The sequence below is a fragment of the Lissotriton vulgaris genome, chromosome 1_1 (assembly GCF_964263255.1).
Source record: "Lissotriton vulgaris chromosome 1_1, aLisVul1.2, whole genome shotgun sequence".
Taxonomy (NCBI): domain Eukaryota; kingdom Metazoa; phylum Chordata; class Amphibia; order Caudata; family Salamandridae; genus Lissotriton; species Lissotriton vulgaris.
Genome location: NC_141685.1, coordinates 1,533,392,159 through 1,533,411,964, shown reverse-complemented (window position 1 = coordinate 1,533,411,964; position 19,806 = coordinate 1,533,392,159). Strand labels below are relative to the sequence as shown.

The 19,806-nt window shown below is 49.4% G+C and overlaps 1 protein-coding gene across 2 annotated transcripts in view; it reads left to right on the top strand.

Annotated features, from left to right (window-relative positions):
• Positions 1 to 19,806, top strand: part of MGAT4C (MGAT4 family member C) — a 1,083,724-nt gene that overhangs the window by 493,363 nt on the left and 570,555 nt on the right. Inside the window, exon 1 of one of the 2 annotated variants that reach the window (XM_086936894.1) lies at positions 3,842 to 3,943. The exons of the other annotated variant lie outside the window; for it this stretch is intronic. The gene's annotated coding sequence lies outside the window, so the exon portion shown is untranslated. Of the gene's footprint in view, positions 1 to 3,841; positions 3,944 to 19,806 lie in introns of those variants that run through there. 2 annotated transcript variants of the gene reach the window in all.

The following is a 19,806-nucleotide window of genomic DNA, read 5'->3' as shown; positions in this document are numbered from 1 at the left end:
AGACCTATAGCAGCGCCATGCCCTTCCCCATGCCCAACACTTTAGATACCTGCAGCTGCGCCATGCCATTCACGCACATCTCCCCTCACCGGTCCCCCTCCCAGAGTTCAGCCCACTGGAAGCCGAGGTGATGATGCGGAACTTGGGCAGGGGAGGAGTGTTCTGCATCTACCGCTCCCTAGTGAACAATGGCCCTACATCCTTAGATACAGTACGCGCTCGGTGGGAGGGCTGGGTGGGCCCCCTGGAGGAGGCGGACTGGAGAGATGCTCTTATGGTGCCCAGACCCTTGACTGGATCCTCCAGGCTGCATCTGGTGCAGATGTACTTCCTACACACGGTCTACCTCACCCCAGAGCGACTCTTCCGGGCCCACCTGCGACCCTCCCCGGACTGCCCGAAGTGCGCTTCAGCCCCCGCTGATTTTTACCACATGGTGTGGCTTTGCTCGGAGATAATGTGGTTCTGGAGAGGGGTGGAACGGGAACTCACACAAGCCCTGGAATGGGAGATCCCCCATGAACCACTGCGGATGTTGTTGGGGGTCTTTGATGGCCTAGATAGTTCCAGGATGGACAAACGCCTGTTGGGGACGGCGTTGGCAGTAGCCAAAGGAGACATAGCAAGGTATTGGTCACGTGCTGCAGCACCCACTGTGAGGGGGTGGAGGACGGGGGTTGATTGGTTCGACACCCAGGAGGAGGCCCTGTTTGAGGCCCGAGGTGCTCCAGAATTGTTCCACAAAATATGGGGGAAATGGTTCAACATGATTCCGCCATGATTCTCGATGTACCGACTGTTATTATGCTCTGCTGTTAATGCAATACAAGATGAACTGCTGGGCTGGAACGGCCTGACCCGATCTATCTGTCTTATTGACTCCAAACCGCTGTATGTGTTGATTCATCAACTGTAACCAATGAATTTCTTTTTGCTGCTTCATATACTCAATAAAGTTGATTATCAAAAAAAAAAATTCTATTTGAAAAAAAGGAAAATTCAGCCTGGAAGAGGCAATAATCTGTTGGAGAGACACAAGACAGTGTACTCAAACAAGACATTGAGATTAAAGAACCAGCAGTATAAGCAGTGGCCAGTGGTTGTCCCTCTCACAGTGGTGACTCATACATTCAAGCCCATTAAAATTGTTTGATCAAGTGGTCAGCTACTCAAGTACCACTATAAGCAAATGCTTAAATTTCGCAGCAGCTACTTCACTAATATCCTCTTCCATTGATTCCTCATATTTATGACAGCGTCATCAACGCTGAGGCACACATTCACTGCAGCTGCATCAGCCGTCAATGACAATACTTCTTATATTGCATGGCATTGCCACATTTGTATAGCTGTCGTTCCCTGCTGTGGTGTATAGATTATCACAACATACATTACTAATTTACTGAAGCATTATCTTCTCATGTCTTGTGTACTTGAATCATCAATCAATACTGTCAATGAGAGCTATTTCAATTATTTTAATAGTAATGGTCAAACAAGGACTTTCTATTTACATAGAACATCTAATCATACAAAACGCATTGTTACACAGACTTTTATTTTGATCATCATTAGCCCAAGCTACATCAAATTTCAGCAAATAAATATTTCTTTATATTGTACAATCAATTTTCAATATAATCCCTTGTTCATCTGCCCATTACAATACTCCATGAAAGATGTGAGTGGAAATATTTTTTTCCTTTGTCAGTAATGTAAATTGACAGCCAACATGTGTTTCGCAATCTTAACTGCTTCAACAGGGCTTAGATTGATGTGAATATGGCTACATTTCTCAAATTACGATCTAGTGTTTTAAAGAAGAGCGACAGGCATCTTCCTATTTTACAAATTTTCAACTTTCATATTTACTTTTTTCTTCAAGGTCACTATTCAGTACATACATGTGCCAGTCTTCCCCCAAGTAATGTGCATCAAAGGTTATAAGAATTGGTCTTTTCAAAAGGAGTTGACTTTCAGGACAGTAATCCGTGTAAGGCAGCACTTTCAGTTTTCTCCAGAAATAATTCGTATTTGATATTTGTCGTTATACTGTGCTCATTGAAGTGACGAGCTGTTATAATGGTGAAAGATAAACGTGGGTATTATTGTAAATTTTGTTTTATGAATTACAATCTTACTACTTCTATTAGTACTACTACAACCTATAATCATGAATATTCTTAATATTTAAGATAAAAGGTTGGAATTTCTGTTCTTTCGCTGCATTATATGTCAATTACGCTTCATCCTATTCTTCGACATATAGTTTAAATCTACTTTGGATGCATTGACAGGATCTGAAGAAAAAGTCCAAACCTATATTGAGCAATGTACAATCTAAGATCAAGCACTAGACTGTTGTCCAGCTCAAGCATTATCGCACTTCATTTTAGATCTTCGTCTTATTTCATGCCATTTTTTTTATTATTTGATAAGTGTAATCGTAATTGACATTAATGAAGTTTCAGGTCTAGATGTAAACATTGTTAGTTTAGTTATGTTCTACGGTAAATTAATACCATATCTCATAAGTGAATCTAAGTCAAACTATAGCATATTATTTTTGTACCCCATGTTTGTTTGCAATCCTATGCTTAGTTATAGGGCTAATTATTCACACAGTGTCTATACACAGTTGTTTATTTCAATCCACCCAATGACAATGACAGACTCCCACTATGCAGTGCATCAATATTTATAATATTCAAGTTGCAAAACCTGCATCTTTCCTTTATTATAGCCAGCTTTATTTTCTGTTTGTAGAACACCTTATTGTTAAATTATTTGAGAGAGATACGTAACTCGTGATATGAGATAATTTTGCGCTTCCACGAAGTCAAAACGTTCACTTTCAAATTCCTCTTAGGTAAACATGTTTCCCTGAGGAATACCTAGTTTGTTCTTGGTAGGTCAGCACAAGTACCACAGCATTCCTCAGAGGAAATAGAATGTAGCACATGAACAGCAGTACCAAAACAACATGATTGCTAGGAAACAAACAAGGTAAAGTTTCAGGAAAAGTGGTGTTTAATGATTTGAATGACACCAAATAAGTAACATTGAAAATAGGGTGAAGAAAGTATTTACTATCAGAAAACAACCATTAAGAAACACTAGGAACCAAACTCCAAAACAAGTATGATTCACTGGGCATTTTGGTACTCTTTGGAAACCTCATACCTCCCTCTAGAAAGCTCTGACTGGTACACCGGGAAAATGTAGCCACTGATGTTGCTTCTTTGAGTGAGCTTGGACTCTTGCATCATTTGTTCAAAGATGGAAATTCTGTTAAGTCATAACTTTTAGAAAAGGTTTTATGACTCCTTCCCTGGTGCACACAACGATATGAAACATTCAAGGGTATTTTCTTGGGCATGTGGCTATGGGATAAAGTGGCAAAAGGCTCTCCTCCCATTTCCAATCAGTTCTAAAGTAGGGACGTTCTATGCAGCTCACAGGCTCCTTTTGTCAGACTTAGTTCATCTGAGGTGAACAAGAAGCTTGTCCCCATAATCTTTAGAGCAGTCTTTCAGCAGTAGTGGCCTGTGGTGGGAGTGCTGCCGGGCGCTGACGTCGAGTGGGGGGCAGGGTGGGGGGTAGTAAACTGCAGAATACGGCAGCACAGAGGTAAGTTCATAAACAAATAAATAAAACAAATTTCATTGCGTGCTGCATCGCATTTGGCGATGCAGCGCGAGCAGCAACATTCGTTTGATTTATTTCTTTGTGTACTTACCTCTGTGTGTCCATATTCCGCAATTTACTAACCCCCACCCTGCCCCTCCCCCGCCCCACATCAGCGCCCGCAGCACTCCCACCACTGCCGCTACTGTCTTTCAGGTAAGAGATGCAAGACAAACCTAGAAAATCCACTCCAGTATCCTTTACCAGGAAGATGGACAGTCTTCTAAGCAAGTAGTCTCTTCTCTTCTCAGTCCTGGTGAGTGCTCTCCCTTAACAGATTGTAACAATGAACTCATTTGAGATTCTTAAGTCTTTTGTTTTAAATTTTGAGTTCAAGGGCCTGAGGTCATCATCATTATATGTCTTTACATGTTTAGTATGTCAACCTTCCCTGCTCTTTGATATTCTTTTATGACCTGCACTAGAAATTAGAATCCCATTTCCTTTTTCAATTTCTTCAATTGCACGTCTATTATCTTATGAACCCCCTTTCTTTCTTGCTGCTTGTATAAAAGAGAGCTGCAGATCAATTTACTAACAATAACCTTGTTTTATTCAGAGCTTCATACAGCAGTTTAGGCATTTCTAAGCCCTGTAAATAACAGGTATTCCTTGTACTCAGTTCACCAACCTTGATTGAATGAAAGTCTGGGTGTGCCTAACTGATATTAAAACACATGAAATGTACATGACAGCACATGGCAACAGGAATTGTACCTACTGAGCTACCCTTCCTTTGTCAATTGTTATTGGAGATGCTCAACCATAGCGTATAATATGTTTCTAAATGTATCATTGTTCAGTAGATTTCAAATAGTTCTTTTTGCATTTGTCACGCAGAGTAAAAACCCAAAACTGGTCCTAGGATGCTTGTTTCCAGTCCAGGGAGGACCTGGCCTGGCATTTCGGGCTGGATTGTTCCCATTGGGCACAGGGCAAAGACTGATTTGCACATGGCTGGGTTAAAACTGGAATGGCTTGGGGAGCAAAATACAATGGATTTGTGCCTTGATCTCAGTACTGGGGTGGATGTATGACATTGCTCTGCATTCTGTCCATCAATTGTTCTTTTTGCATTTGTCACCCCGAGTGGGATGGGCATGCTGAACGTAGGTCCTGTGCTCTCCATGCCACTGGTAGTCAAGCTATCCTGGCAGATGAGGATTGAAAACTTGAACCCGGTCCTGGGATGCTTGTTTCCAGTCCAGGGAGGACCTGGCCTGGCAGTTCGGGCTGGACTGCTCCCATTGGGCACGGTCAAGACTGATTTGCATATGGCTGGGTTCAAACTGGAATGGCATGGGGAGCAGAAAACAATGGATTTGGGCCCAGATCTCTGTACTGGGGTGAATTTGTCACTCTGAGTCGGACGGGTATGCCCAGACGTGGGTCCTGTGCTCTCCATGCCACTGGAAGTCAAGCTAACCTGGCTGATGAGGGTTGAAAACCCCAAACCGATCCTAGGATGCTTGTTTCCAGTCTAGGGAGGGCCTGGCCTGGCAGTTCAGGTTGGACTGTTCCCATTGGCAAAGGGTCAAGAGTGATTTGCATATGGCTGTGTTCAAACTGGAATGGCATGGGGAGCAAACAAAACAATGGATTTGGGCCCAGATCCCTGTACTGGGGTGAATGTATGACATTGTTCTGCATTCTGTCCATCAATTGTTCTTTTTGCGATTGGAAATCTGAGGCTGAGAGATAGAGTTTTTTATTATAAGGATCACAAAATGTGGAATCTTTGACCACCGTTCAAGTTTTCTGCTTCCATGATCTGCATTTTAGCTACCAAAGTACATCTTGCTGTAACTGGCTTCGAAGGATTCTTGTATTCTTTCTAGGCTATTTACTATAAAGAAGCATTTCCATCTCTGAACAGAATACTGCATGTAAAGCTTAATATGTGTAAACCAATTGATTTTGCACCATCAAGAGATGAAGGATGGTGGAATGAGCAGTGTCCTCAAGTACAGTTGAGCTTTTTGACATTTATTTCCCATTTTTCCTATTTGATATCCGTGTAATTGGAACATGTTTTAGTCTGTAAGGCATTAAGGTTTCCAGACACCCTTCAGCAGAATGAGGGAATTCCTATTTTCTGATGACTCGTCTATGGATTGAGGTCTGACTCCAATGCAATTCGTGGTCAGGCATGGCAGCTACAGACAAGGATAATCTAAAATGGCATCAGCATGCAGGAAAAGCTCCGGGCATGCTGGGCCATTTAGATTTTGTTTATAGAAAACAAGCTCGCAATTTTAAAGTTTGTTTTCTCAAAAGCTTGCTGAGCAGGCACTTTGAACATGCACCCACCCAACCAACCTGCAGTGACGTGAAGGGAGGAGATGCAGTGGTGGCTCCATTCACAGGGCAGAGATCCTGAGAAATAGGGCACATAGCACTTCACTAGGTTGTCCCTTAACAGGCCAGTGGCCCAAAATACGGAATGTAAATGACATTTGGTCAGCCGCGGCCGGCGGTGGGAGTACCTGTGGGCGGTGACATGGGGAGGGGGAGGGGCAGGGTGGGGGGTTGTAATGTATGGATTACGGAGTTTAACAGGTAAGTTAACACAAATATGAAAAAAACTAATTTTGTTGCGTGCACTGCATCACCAAATGCGATGCAGTGCGCACAACAAATTTAATGTAATTTATTTATATGTAAACTTACCTGTTAAACTCCGTAATCCATACATTACTACCCCCCACCCTGCCCCTCCCCCTGCTCACGTCACCGCCCACAGGTACTCCAACCACCGTCCGCGGCTGCATTTGGCACTCCTTGAGGGTGCCATCTATATGGACCCAGTCTGAGTATGTTGGGAGAACACGTGTCAAATGCACACAAAATTACTGCCATCAAAGAAATAATAAATCAATGAAATGAGCCTGAGATAGCATGATGGCAAATGTCAGAAAATTAACTAACATTGAATTTAGAAGTAATTACAGATTTTGTAGTAATTAGTATTCAGAATAGAGAAAAGATCACAGTTAAATATATGCAGTTTAACTCTAGCTCTGTTACTTTTTCATTATCAGCCTATTTCTCTCTCACATACAATTAGGACACATAAATTACGCTCTTCTTGTAATTGTACCTGTGGTGTTCTTGACCGTTCCGTTTCCCTGTTGCTTGGCTGGGAACCCCTGCTGCTCGCTGCTCGCCTTCTCTGACCCGCGGACGGTGCGCTGCCCAGGACTACATTTCCCAGGAGGGCAGCGTGGTCCCGCGAGAGGCATGAGGCATCTATCCCGCCCCCGGGGCTTCGAATCTGAGCACAGACTACCGGGGCACAGGACGCGCTTCTTGTAAATGTACTTGTGGTGTTCTTGACCGTTCCGGTTCCCTGTGGCTTGGCTGGGAACCCCTGCTGCTCGCTGCTCGCCTCCTCTTACCCGCGGACCGTGCGCTGCCCAGGACTACATTTCCCAGGAGGGCAGCGCGGTCCCGCGAGAGCCGTGAGGCATCTATCCTTCCCCCGGTGCTTCAAATCTGAGCACAGAATACCGCGACGACAAGGACAGGCCCGTTTATACCCGTTCAAGACCGGAGAGGCTAGGCTGGGCATCCCACTTTACACGTTGACATTCCCCCAGCTTAAGGACTAAAGAACTGTTCAAGTGGGTGAGCCCATTTTGAACTTCCTATCTGTCTCGAAATTCATCGCCAGTTTGCTACAGTTTTATTTAATGGCGTCACAGGGAGGTAGGGGGAGGAAAGTAACAGGTGACGATTATGTGGCTGGAACACTTGAACAGTTCATAACCAGGGCTTCCTACGTGCTTGCCTGCGAGATTGCTGTTACCGAGCGGCGTCTCTCACTGGAGCCGCTGTTTGAGAAACGGTCATCCTTGGGGGCCATTTCAAAGGCACGCACACCGGAATCCATCCGTCCCCATACTACCGACAGGGTCTCTACTCATAATGCAGTATCTGCACGCCCAACCTCGCCACTATTGATGGGTCCAGATGGAGCTAATGCACAAATTAGCAGCAAGTCACATCAATCAAAAAGAACGGGCGAGAGTGTAGTTGAAATTCATGTGCAGCCTGATGATTCCATCAACCTACACACTCCCCATGCAGATAGGGGAAATTAAACGGAAACGAGGGGGAACGCGAGGAGGCGTCCAGCAAAAGGGCAAGAAGCCCAAGTCTGTTGAGCCGGGTGGAAATAATGACCAATCTCAAGTAGTGTCCACCATGGGGAACGAGTTAATCTGGTCCGTCAGCGCATTATCTACCATTAATGAGGATTGCACCGTTAGGTGCCCCACAATAATGGAGGTCTCATTCTGGCAGAGACTTGGGGCCCTAATACCCGCCTCCTTGGAACCCCTATCGGCAAGACTGTTAGCTATTGAAAACAGACTTGCCGAATCAGACAGCCAAGTGATGTCTGCCTTGGGGGGGCTTGGGAATAAATTAGTGACCCCTGGTCTGTTAAATGGTGTAAGGAGTGAGATGGGGAGGGATTTGCATACTTGCCCCACACCTGTTGTAGCTATACCAACTAGTATAAATCCAACCGTGCCCCCATCGCAAGAAATCCCCCAAGGTTCTAGGGACAAGAAAGGATATGGTAGGGTTGCACCATCACCCGAGGGAGTGGACAGAAGTAGCAACGATGGGGGGAGGCCTAGAAGTGTGGATATGAACTTGCACCCTCGTCTACACCTCCCTCCTGATTGTGCACCATATGTGGTGGTCCTGACTGGTGTCCCTGCACTGGAGGTCGGGAAAATGGAATCTTATGACCAGTTGAAAAACAAAGCAACGTATTGGTTAAATACCAAGAGACCACTGTCCAGAGAAGGTAAATACAAAATTCTTTATGTAAGGTGAGTGGACTGGGTCGGAGGGAGGACCAAGAACATAGATGGTGACTGCATTGTCATCAACTTCAGTGATCCGAGGATAGCAGACTGCATATGCAGGGGTATATGGTCACAATTTGGATCACATATCCAGGTTCAAGAACTGGGTTACTTTTATAGGCCCTCATACTCTGCGGGTATCTGGTCTAATTTTCAGTATGGTGTCGATAGGACTGGCCACCAAGGAACGCAATTTGGGAGTGATGGGGCGGGGGGAGTATGCACCTATGGCGGCAGGGAGATGACACCTCAGTGGGGCAGGCACCCCAGTAACCAGCCCATTTCGACTGGTAATCGATTTGAGCCCCTGTCTACTTTAGAGGAAAACGGCTGACTGAAGGATGGTAATAATCTCCTTCGGCCTGTGGTACCTGGGATATTTGTAGCATTAGGTCAGGAGTTCCCGGCCCATGCTGCAACCCATGGACTAGGAGATAATCTTACACAGGAATTAGCCTCCTCTAATGTAGGCTCCCCTGGAGAGCCTCCAGTTCAGCACTGCAACACCGCCAGTAACATGGCCTGTCTGGCGGCAAGTCTATGTTTAAACAGCTCTACTACTATGGTTTCCTCCTGGAATATTGCGGGGTTAGAGTCAAGGCTACATCTACCTGACTGGGCTAGCTTCATTGACCAAACAGACATTTGGGCTTTTCAAGAAACATGGGCGGTGGAAGGTATTTTCCACCTAGGTTACTTGAATTTCTCCAAACCTGCAGTAAAGGGCCCCAGGGGTAAACCAGTTGGTGGCTTGGCCATCTGGGTATGTCAGCGTGAGGGGGTCTCAGTGATAGAGGTCCCTATTGACCGCCCTGATATCCTGGCTATTAGGGTCAGTTCCTCGAAGGGCCTCAATATTCTCATTGTTAACATCTACGCAAGTGGTCTACCGGGAGGGAGGAGCTCACCCATTATCTCACTTCTGGAGGACCTTCTCAGCACAGTGGAGAATGTTGGCTATCGGTTAGTGGCTGGAGATTTTAATACATGCTTTGAGCCCCTTAATGCGAATGATGGTAAGCTTACTGAAGCTGAGGATGCATTGTGGTGTGTCCTGCAGTTGGAGCTAAAACCTATAAGGAAATGGGCCCAGGCAGCCCTGCAATTGAAGGGGCTGTGCCTTGATAAGGGTATGAGGGCGGTTAACGGTAGAACGAGGTCTGACAGGCAAGGTGTAAAGACCTTTGATAACGGCAGAACAGGGAGTCGGATTGTTTATATTTTAGCTAATGTGGAAATGTGGTCGGCCATCGTAGATATGGTGGTGGTGAGTAGACCGGAAAGTGACCACAATCCCCTGATCCTGACAATAACGGATAACAGCTTTTCCAGCTCCCCTATAGGTGAAGATGCTTTCGTACAGGAGAAAGTAATCCTCACTACCGACCAAAGAAGGGTTTGGTGGCCAAAGATAGCAACAAATAACAGATCACGGGCCACCATAGGAGATATTGTTAAATGCACCATGGACAAAATAAGCAGCTGTAAGTTCGAGGAGGTGCATAATGTTAGAATGTTGGGCTTTCACAGTGAATTATTTTCGGGGCTTAAAACACATTTGATCAAAACTCTTCCAAACTGCAGGATAAACAAAGTGCAGAGACCATGCTCCTGGTATGATAACAGCTGTAGACAGGCCCAAAGAGCACTGGTAGTGGCTATTAAATCTAGATTACCCGATGTTTCTGAATCATAAAAAACTGCAGGGCTACTTACAAAGCTGCACAGTTCAAAGCTAAGAAAAATTGGGATGAATATCGTTGGAGGGTTTTACTCCAGGCATGCGAGGGTCAAAATATGACCCAATTTTGGCACCTACTTAAATGGGGAAAGTGCCCGCAATCCATAACTCCGTCTACTCATGTTGGGCCACAACAGTGGGTAAGTTATTTTGAAACCCAGTTTAAATCTAGGGATAGGAATGTAGTTGCTACACCACCCCTTGGTTATGTAGCACCATTGATATTCGCTCCGAGTGAGGTGGAGTTAGTTCTAAAAACGATTCTGTGTGGTAAAGCCCCAGGGCCAGACTGCATCCCTGCAGATTTATTTAAGGAAGAACAAGCCCTGTGGGTTCCATATCTAACAATTTTAGCCAATGCTATTGCTAGTGGTGCATCAGTTCCTGATTCTTGGCTTGCGGCAGAGATTTTGCCGATCTATAAGAAAGGCGCTCACTCTGCCCCAGCCAACTATCGGCCTATAAGTCTTATTGATGCAGTACAAAAAATCATAGCACGTCTTGTACTGGGTCGTATCCAGAGTTGGATGTCAGAAACCTATATCTTAATGCCCTTCCTGGCGGGCTTTTGGTCACACATAGGGACCGTGGACCAAGCCTTCAGATTTGTGCTTCTGTATTGGAAGGAAGTATTACTTGGGCGAGGATTGCTCTCCGTGGCCTTTGTGGATCTTAGATCCGCGTTCGATCTTGTGCCTGTGGCTAAGTTATGGGAAGTACTCCTGGATATGGATATGCCTAAGGAGTTGGTGGCGGTTCTGGTCAACCTCCATGAAAACACAAAAAGGGGTGGGGTCGAACACTACTCACACACCGACGGAAGTTGCCCCTAAGGACTCTGGTCATTGTAGTAGTGTTCGCGATGCATCATCTTTCGATCTTGCTATCTTCGCTGTCTTCGCCATCCCTGGACACGTGTTTCGGGTTATCAACCCTCGTCAGCAGGGATAGGCAGTGTTCTGGGGTCGCCGATGGCTGCCAATATCTGCCAGGTATAGTACCACTCCGACGCGTAGGTCCGGGATCCCAGGCTCGTCAGCCCGCTGCTCAAGGGAGCTTAAAGTTACAAAAAGGGGGTGGGGTCGCACACTACTCACACACCGGCGGAAGTTGCCCCTAAGGACTCTGGTCATTGTAGTAGTGTTCGCGATGCATCATCTTTCGATCTTGCTATCTTCGCTGTCTTCGCCATCCCTGGACACGTGTTTCGGGTTATCAACCCTCGTCAGCAGGGATAGGCAGTGTTCTGGGGTCGCCGATGGCTGCCAATATCTGCCAGGTATAGTACCACTCCGGCGCGTAGGTGCGGGATCCCAGGCTCGTCAGCCCGCTGCTCAAGGGAGCTTAAAGTTACAAAAAGGGGGTGAGGTCGCACACTACTCACACACCGGCGGAAGTTGCCCCTAAGGACTCTGGTCATTGTAGTAGTGTTCGCAATGCATCATCTTTCGATCTTGCTATCTTCGCTGTCTTCGCCATCCCTGGACACGTGTTTCGGGTTATCAACCCTCGTCAGCAGGGATAGGCAGTGTTCTGGGGTCGCCGATGGCTGCCAATATCTGCCAGGTATAGTACCACTCCGGCGCGTAGGTGCGGGATCCCAGGCTCGTCAGCCCGCTGCTCAAGGGAGCTTAAAGTTACAAAAAGGGGGTGGGGTCGCACACTACTCACACACCGGCGGAAGTTGCCCCTAAGGACTCTGGTCATTGTAGTAGTGTTCGCGATGCATCATCTTTCGATCTTGCTATCTTCGCTGTCTTCGCCATCCCTGGACACGTGTTTCGGGTTATCAACCCTCGTCAGCAGGGATAGGCAGGTTTCTGGGGTCGCCGATGGCTGCCAATATCTGCCAGGTATAGTACCACTCCGGCGCGTAGGTGCGGGATCCCAGGCTCGTCAGCCCGCTGCTCAAGGGAGCTTAAAGTTACAAAAAGGGGGTGGGGTCGCACACTACTCACACACCGGCGGAAGTTGCCCCTAAGGACTCTGGTCATTGTAGTAGTGTTCGCGATGCATCATCTTTCGATCTTGCTATCTTCGCTGTCTTCGCCATCCCTGGACACGTGTTTCGGGTTATCAACCCTCGTCAGCAGGGATAGGCAGTGTTCTGGGGTCGCCGATGGCTGCCAATATCTGCCAGGTATAGTACCACTCCGGCGCGTAGGTGCGGGATCCCAGGCTCGTCAGCCCGCTGCTCAAGGGAGCTTAAAGTTACAAAAAGGGGGTGGGGTCGCACACTACTCACACACCGGCGGAAGTTGCCCCTAAGGACTCTGGTCATTGTAGTAGTGTTCGCGATGCATCATCTTTCGATCTTGCTATCTTCGCTGTCTTCGCCATCCCTGGACACGTGTTTCGGGTTATCAACCCTCGTCAGCAGGGATAGGCAGTGTTCTGGGGTCGCCGATGGCTGCTAATATCTGCCAGGTATAGTACCACTCCGGCGCGTATGTGCGGGATCCCAGGCTCGTCAGCCCGCTGCTCAAGGGAGCTTAAACTTACAAAAAGGGGGTGGGGTCGCACACTACTCACACACCGGCGGAAGTTGCCCCTAAGGACTCTGGTCATTGTAGTAGTGTTCGCGATGCATCATCTTTCGATCTTGCTATCTTCGCTGTCTTCGCCATCCCTGGACACGTGTTTCGGGTTATCAACCCTCGTCAGCAGGGATAGGCAGTGTTCTGGGGTCGCCGATGGCTGCCAATATCTGCCAGGTATAGTACCACTCCGGCGCGTAGGTGCGGGATCCCAGGCTCGTCAGCCCGCTGCTCAAGGGAGCTTAAAGTTACAAAAAGGGGGTGGGGTCGCACACTACTCACAGACCGGCGGAAGTTGCCCCTAAGGACTCTGGTCATTGTAGTAGTGTTCGCGATGCATCATCTTTCGATCTTGCTATCTTCGCTGTCTTCGCCATCCCTGGACACGTGTTTCGGGTTATCAACCCTCGTCAGCAGGGATAGGCAGTGTTCTGGGGTCGCCGATGGCTGCTAATATCTGCCAGGTATAGTACCACTCCGGCGCGTATGTGCGGGATCCCAGGCTCGTCAGCCCGCTGCTCAAGGGAGCTTAAAGTTACAAAAAGGGGGTGGGGTCGCACACTACTCACACACCGGCGGAAGTTGCCCCTAAGGACTCTGGTCATTGTAGTAGTGTTCGTGATGCATCATCTTTCGATCTTGCTATCTTCGCTGTCTTCGCCATCCCTGGACACGTGTTTCGGGTTATCAACCCTCGTCAGCAGGGATAGGCAGTGTTCTGGGGTCGCCGATGGCTGCCAATATCTGCCAGGTATAGTACCACTCCGGCGCGTAGGTGCGGGATCCCAGGCTCGTCAGCCCGCTGCTCAAGGGAGCTTAAAGTTACAAAAAGGGGGTGGGGTCGCACACTACTCACACACCGGCGGAAGTTGCCCCTAAGGACTCTGGTCATTGTAGTAGTGTTTGCGATGCATCATCTTTCGATCTTGCTATCTTCGCTGTCTTCGCCATCCCTGGACACGTGTTTCGGGTTATCAACCCTCGTCAGCAGGGATAGGCAGTGTTCTGGGGTCGCCGATGGCTGCCAATATCTGCCAGGTATAGTACCACTCCGGCGCGTAGGTGCGGGATCCCAGGCTCGTCAGCCCGCTGCTCAAGGGAGCTTAAAGTTAAAAAAAGGGGGGTGGGGTCGCACACTACTCACACACCGGCGGAAGTTGCCCCTAAGGACTCTGGTCATTGTAGTAGTGTTCGCGATGCATCATCTTTTGATCTTGCTATCTTCGCTGTCTTCGCCATCCCTGGACACGTGTTTCGGGTTATCAACCCTCGTCAGCAGGGATAGGCAGTGTTCCTGGGTCGCCGATGGCTGCCAATATCTGCCAGGTATAGTACCACTCCGGCGCGTAGGTGCGGGATCCCAGGCTCGTCAGCCCGCTGCTCAAGGGAGCTTAAAGTTACAAAAAGGGGGTGGGGTCGCACACTACTCACACACCGGCGGATGTTGCCCCTAAGGACTCTGGTCATTGTAGTAGTGTTCGCGATGCATCATCTTTCGATCTTGCTATCTTCGCTGTCTTCGCCATCCCTGGACACGTGTTTCGGGTTATCAACCCTCGTCAGCAGGGATAGGCAGTGTTCTGGGGTCGCCGATGGCTGCCAATATCTGCCAGGTATAGTACCACTCCGGCGCGTAGGTGCGGGATCCCAGGCTTGTCAGCCCGCTGCTCAAGGGAGCTTAAAGTTACAAAAAGGGGGTGGGGTCGCACACTACTCACACACCGGCGGAAGTTGCCCCTAAGGACTCTGGTCATTGTAGTAGTGTTCGCGATGCATGATCTTTCGATCTTGCTATCTTCGCTGTCTTCGCCATCCCTGGACATGTGTTTCGGGTTATCAACCCTCGTCAGCAGGGATAGGCAGTGTTCTGGGGTCGCCGATGGCTGCCAATATCTGCCAGGTATAGTACCACTCCGGCGCGTAGGTGCGGGATCCCAGGCTCGTCAGCCCGCTGCTCAAGGGAGCTTTAAGTTACAAAGAGGGGTGGGGTCGCACACTACTCACACACCGGCTGAAGTTGCCCCTAAGGACTCTGGTCATTGTAGTAGAGTGTTCGCGATGCATCATCTTTCGATCTTGCTATCTTCGCTGTCTTCGCCATCCCTGGAGACGTGTTTCGGGTTATCAACCCTCGTCAGCAGGGATAGGCAGTGTTCCGGGGTCGCCGATGGCTGCCAATATCTGCCAGGTATAGTACCACTAAGGCGCGTAGGTGCGGGATCCCAGGCTCGTCAGCCCGCTGCTCAAGGGAGCTTTAAGTTACAAAGAGGGGTGGGGTCGCACACTACTCACACACCGGCTGAAGTTGCCCCTAAGGACTCTGGTCATTGTAGTAGAGTGTTCGCGATGCATCATCTTTCGATCTTGCTATCTTCGCTGTCTTCGCCATCCCTGGACACGTGTTTCGGGTTATCAACCCTCGTCAGCAGGGATAGGCAGTGTTCTGGGGTCGCCGATGGCTGCCAATATCTGCCAGGTATAGTACCACTCCGGCGCGTAGGTGCAGGATCCCAGGCTCGTCAGCCCGCTGCTCAAGGGAGCTTTAAGTTACAAAGAGGGGTGGGGTCGCACACTACTCACACACCGGCTGAAGTTGCACCTAAGGACTCTGGTCATTGTAGTAGAGTGTTCGCGATGCATCATCTTTCGATCTTGCTATCTTCGCTGTCTTCGCCATCCCTGGACACGTGTTTCGGGTTATCAACCCTCGTCAGCAGGGATAGGCAGTGTTCTGGGGTCGCCGATGGCTGCCAATATCTGCCAGGTATAGTACCACTCCGGCGCGTAGGTGCGGGACCCCAGGCTCGTCAGCCCGCTGCTCAAGGGAGCTTTAAGTTACAAAGAGGGGTGGGGTCGCACACTACTCACACACCGGCTGAAGTTGCCCCTAAGGACTCTGGTCATTGTAGTAGAGTGTTCGCGATGCATCATCTTTCGATCTTGCTATCTTCGCTGTCTTCGCAATCCCTGGACACGTGTTTCGGGTTATCAACCCTCGTCAGCAGGGATAGGCAGTGTTCTGGGGTCGCCGATGGCTGCCAATATCTGCCAGGTATAGTACCACTCCGGCGCGTAGGTGCGGGATCCCAGGCTCAAGCTCCCTTGAGCAGCGGGCTGACGAGCCTGGGATCCTGCACCTACGCGCCGGAGTGGTACTATACCTGGCAGATATTGGCAGCCATCGGCGACCCCAGAAGACTGCCTATCCCTGCTGACGAGGGTTGATAACCCGAAACACGTGTCCAGGGATGGCGAAGACAGCGAAGATAGCAAGATCGAAAGATGATGCATCGCGAACACTACTACAATGACCAGAGTCCTTAGGGGCAACTTCCGCCGGTGTGTGAGTAGTGTGCGACCCCACCCCCTTTTTGTAACTTTAAGCTCCCTTAAGCAGCGGGCTGACGAGCCTGGGATCCCGCTCCTACGCGCCGGAGTGGTACTATACCTGGCAGATATTGGCAGCCATCGGCGACCCCAGAACACTGCCTATCCCTGCTGACGAGGGTTGATAACCCGAAACACGTGTCCAGGGATGGCGAAGACAGCGAAGATAGCAAGATCGAAAGATGATGCATCGCGAACACTACTACAATGACCAGAGTCCTTAGGGGCAACTTCCGCCGGTGTGTGAGTAGTGTGCGACCCCACCCCCTTTTTGTAACTTTAAGCTCCCTTGAGCAGCGGGCTGAACAGCCTGGGATCCCGCACCTACGCGCCGGAGTGGTACTATACCTGGCAGATATTGGCAGCCATCGGCGACCCCAGAACACTGCCTATCCCTGCTGACGAGGGTTGATAACCCGAAACACGTGTCCAGGGATGGCGAAGACAGCGAAGATAGCAAGATCGAAAGATGATGCATCGCGAACACTCTACTACAATGACCAGAGTCCTTAGGTGCAACTTCAGCCGGTGTGTGAGTAGTGTGCGACCCCACCCCTCTTTGTAACTTAAAGCTCCCTTGAGCAGCGGGCTGACGAGCCTGGGATCCCGCACCTACGCGCCGGAGTGGTACTATACCTGGCAGATATTGGCAGCCATCGGCGACCCCAGAACACTGCCTATCCCTGCTGACGAGGGTTGATAACCCGAAACACGTGTCCAGGGATGGCGAAAACAGCGAAGATAGCAAGATCGAAAGATGATGCATCGCGAACACTCTACTACAATGACCAGAGTCCTTAGGGGCAACTTCAGCCGGTGTGTGAGTAGTGTGCGACCCCACCCCTCTTTGTAACTTAAAGCTCCCTTGAGCAGCGGGCTGACGAGCCTGGGATCCCGCACCTACGCGCCGGAGTGGTACTATACCTGGCAGATATTGGCAGCCATCGGCGACCCCAGAACACTGCCTATCCCTGCTGACGAGGGTTGATAACCAGAAACACGTGTCCAGGGATGGCGAAGACAGCGAAGAGAGCAAGATCGAAAGATGATGCATCGCGAACACTCTACTACAATGACCAGAGTCCTTAGGGGCAACTTCAGCTGGTGTGTGAGTAGTGTGCGACCCCACCCCTCTTTGTAACTTAAAGCTCCCTTGAGCAGCGGGCGGACGAGCCTGGGATCCCGCACCTACGCGCCGGAGTGGTACTATACCTGGCAGATATTGGCAGCCATCGGCGACCCCAGAACACTGCCTATCCCTGCTGACGAGGGTTGATAACCCGAAACACGTGTCCAGGGATGGCGAAGACAGCGAAGATAGCAAGATCGAAAGATGATGCATCGCGAACACTCTACTACAATGACCAGAGTCCTTAGGGGCAACTTCAGCCGGTGTGTGAGTAGTGTGCGACCCCACCCCTCTTTGTAACTTAAAGCTCCCTTGAGCAGCGGGCTGACGAGCCTGGGATCCCGCACCTACGTGCCGGAGTGGTACTATACCTGGCAGATATTGGCAGCCATCGGCGACCCCAGAACACTGCCTATCCCTGCTGACGAGGGTTGATAACCCGAAACACGTGTCCAGGGATGGCGAAGACAGCGAAGATAGCAAGATCGAAAGATGATGCATCGCGAACACTCTACTACAATGACCAGAGTCCTTAGGGGCAACTTCAGCCGGTGTGTGAGTAGTGTGCGACCCCACCCCTCTTTGTAACTTAAAGCTCCCTTGAGCAGCGGGCTGACGAGCCTGGGATCCCGCACCTACGCGCCGGAGTGGTACTATACCTGGCAGATATTGGCAGCCATCGGCGACCCCAGAACACTGCCTATCCCTGCTGACGAGGGTTGAAAACCCGAAACACGTGTCCAGGGATGGCGAAGACAGCGAAGATAGCAAGATCGAAAGATGATGCATCGCGAACACTCTACTACAATGACCAGAGTCCTTAGGGGCAACTTCAGCCGGTGTGTGAGTAGTGTGCGACCCCACCCCTCTTTGTAACTTAAAGCTCCCTTGAGCAGCGGGCTGACGAGCCTGGGATCCCGCACCTACGCGCCGGAGTGGTACTATACCTGGCAGATATTGGCAGCCATCGGCGACCCCAGAACACTGCCTATCCCTGCTGACGAGGGTTGATAACCCGAAACACGTGTCCAGGGATGGCGAAGACAGCGAAGATAGCAAGATCGAAAGATGATGCATCGCGAACACTCTACTACAATGACCAGAGTCCTTAGGGGCAACTTCAGCCGGTGTGTGAGTAGTGTGCGACCCCACCCCTCTTTGTAACTTAAAGCTCCCTTGAGCAGCGGGCTGACGAGCCTGGGATCCCGCACCTACGCGCCGGAGTGGTACTATACCTGGCAGATATTGGCAGCCATCGGCGACCCCAGAACACTGCCTATCCCTGCTGACGAGGGTTGATAACCCGAAACACGTGTCCAGGGATGGCGAAGACAGCGAAGATAGCAAGATCGAAAGATGATGCATCGCGAACACTCTACTACAATGACCAGAGTCCTTAGGGGCAACTTCAGCCGGTGTGTGAGTAGTGTGCGACCCCACCCCTCTTTGTAACTTAAAGCTCCCTTGAGCAGCGGGCTGACGAGCCTGGGATCCCGCACCTACGCGCCGGAGTGGTACTTTACCTGGCAGATATTGGCAGCCATCGGCGACCCCAGAACACTGCCTATCCCTGCTGACGAGGGTTGATAACCCGAAACACGTGTCCAGGGATGGCGAAGACAGCGAAGATAGCAAGATCGAAAGATGATGCATCGCGCACACTCTACTACAATGACCAGAGTCCTTAGGGGCAACTTCAGCCGGTGTGTGAGTAGTGTGCGACCCCACCCCTCTTTGCTCCATGAAAACACCTTTGCACAAGTTCGCTGGGGCAAACCTGGAGAGGTAAGTGAAAGATTTGATGTGTCAAAAGGTGTTACACAAGGGTGTGTGTTGGCCCCTACCCTGTTTTCCTTGTTTATTAATGGGGTGGTTAAGCATTTTTCTAACCACCCGACAGATGCACCTACTTTGGCTGGTATGAAAGTCCCCCTGCTCATGTTCGCTGAAGACTCTCTTTTAATTTCTAAGACGAGACAGGGATAACAACTGGCACTGTCTCGCTTCGAGTTGTTTTGCCGCGAACATGAGCTGGAAGTAAATGTGGGAAAGACCAAGTTTATGGGTCTCCATGGGTCAAGACCAGTCAATGTAAGGGTTCATATGGGAGGTGCCACCCTAGGGCAGACATCTGTGTTTACATACTTGGGTGTCACCTTCAGCAATAAACTGAGTTGGAAACTCCAGATAGATTTGCTCGCCTTGAAACACAATCAACTAGGTGGAGCTCTGATCAAAGAACATAGGCAATCTCTAACCAAACCAATGGCACCCCTAGTTAAAATTTATGGTTCTAAGATTTTACCAGCTGTCCTGTATGGTGCAGAAACGTGGGGCTTTTGCAATCTGTCACCATTAAGGGTTGCACAGAACAAATTCCTTAGGTCTGCTGTAGGGCTTCCCCAATCAACCCCTCATATACCTTTATTGTATGACCTAGGCTGC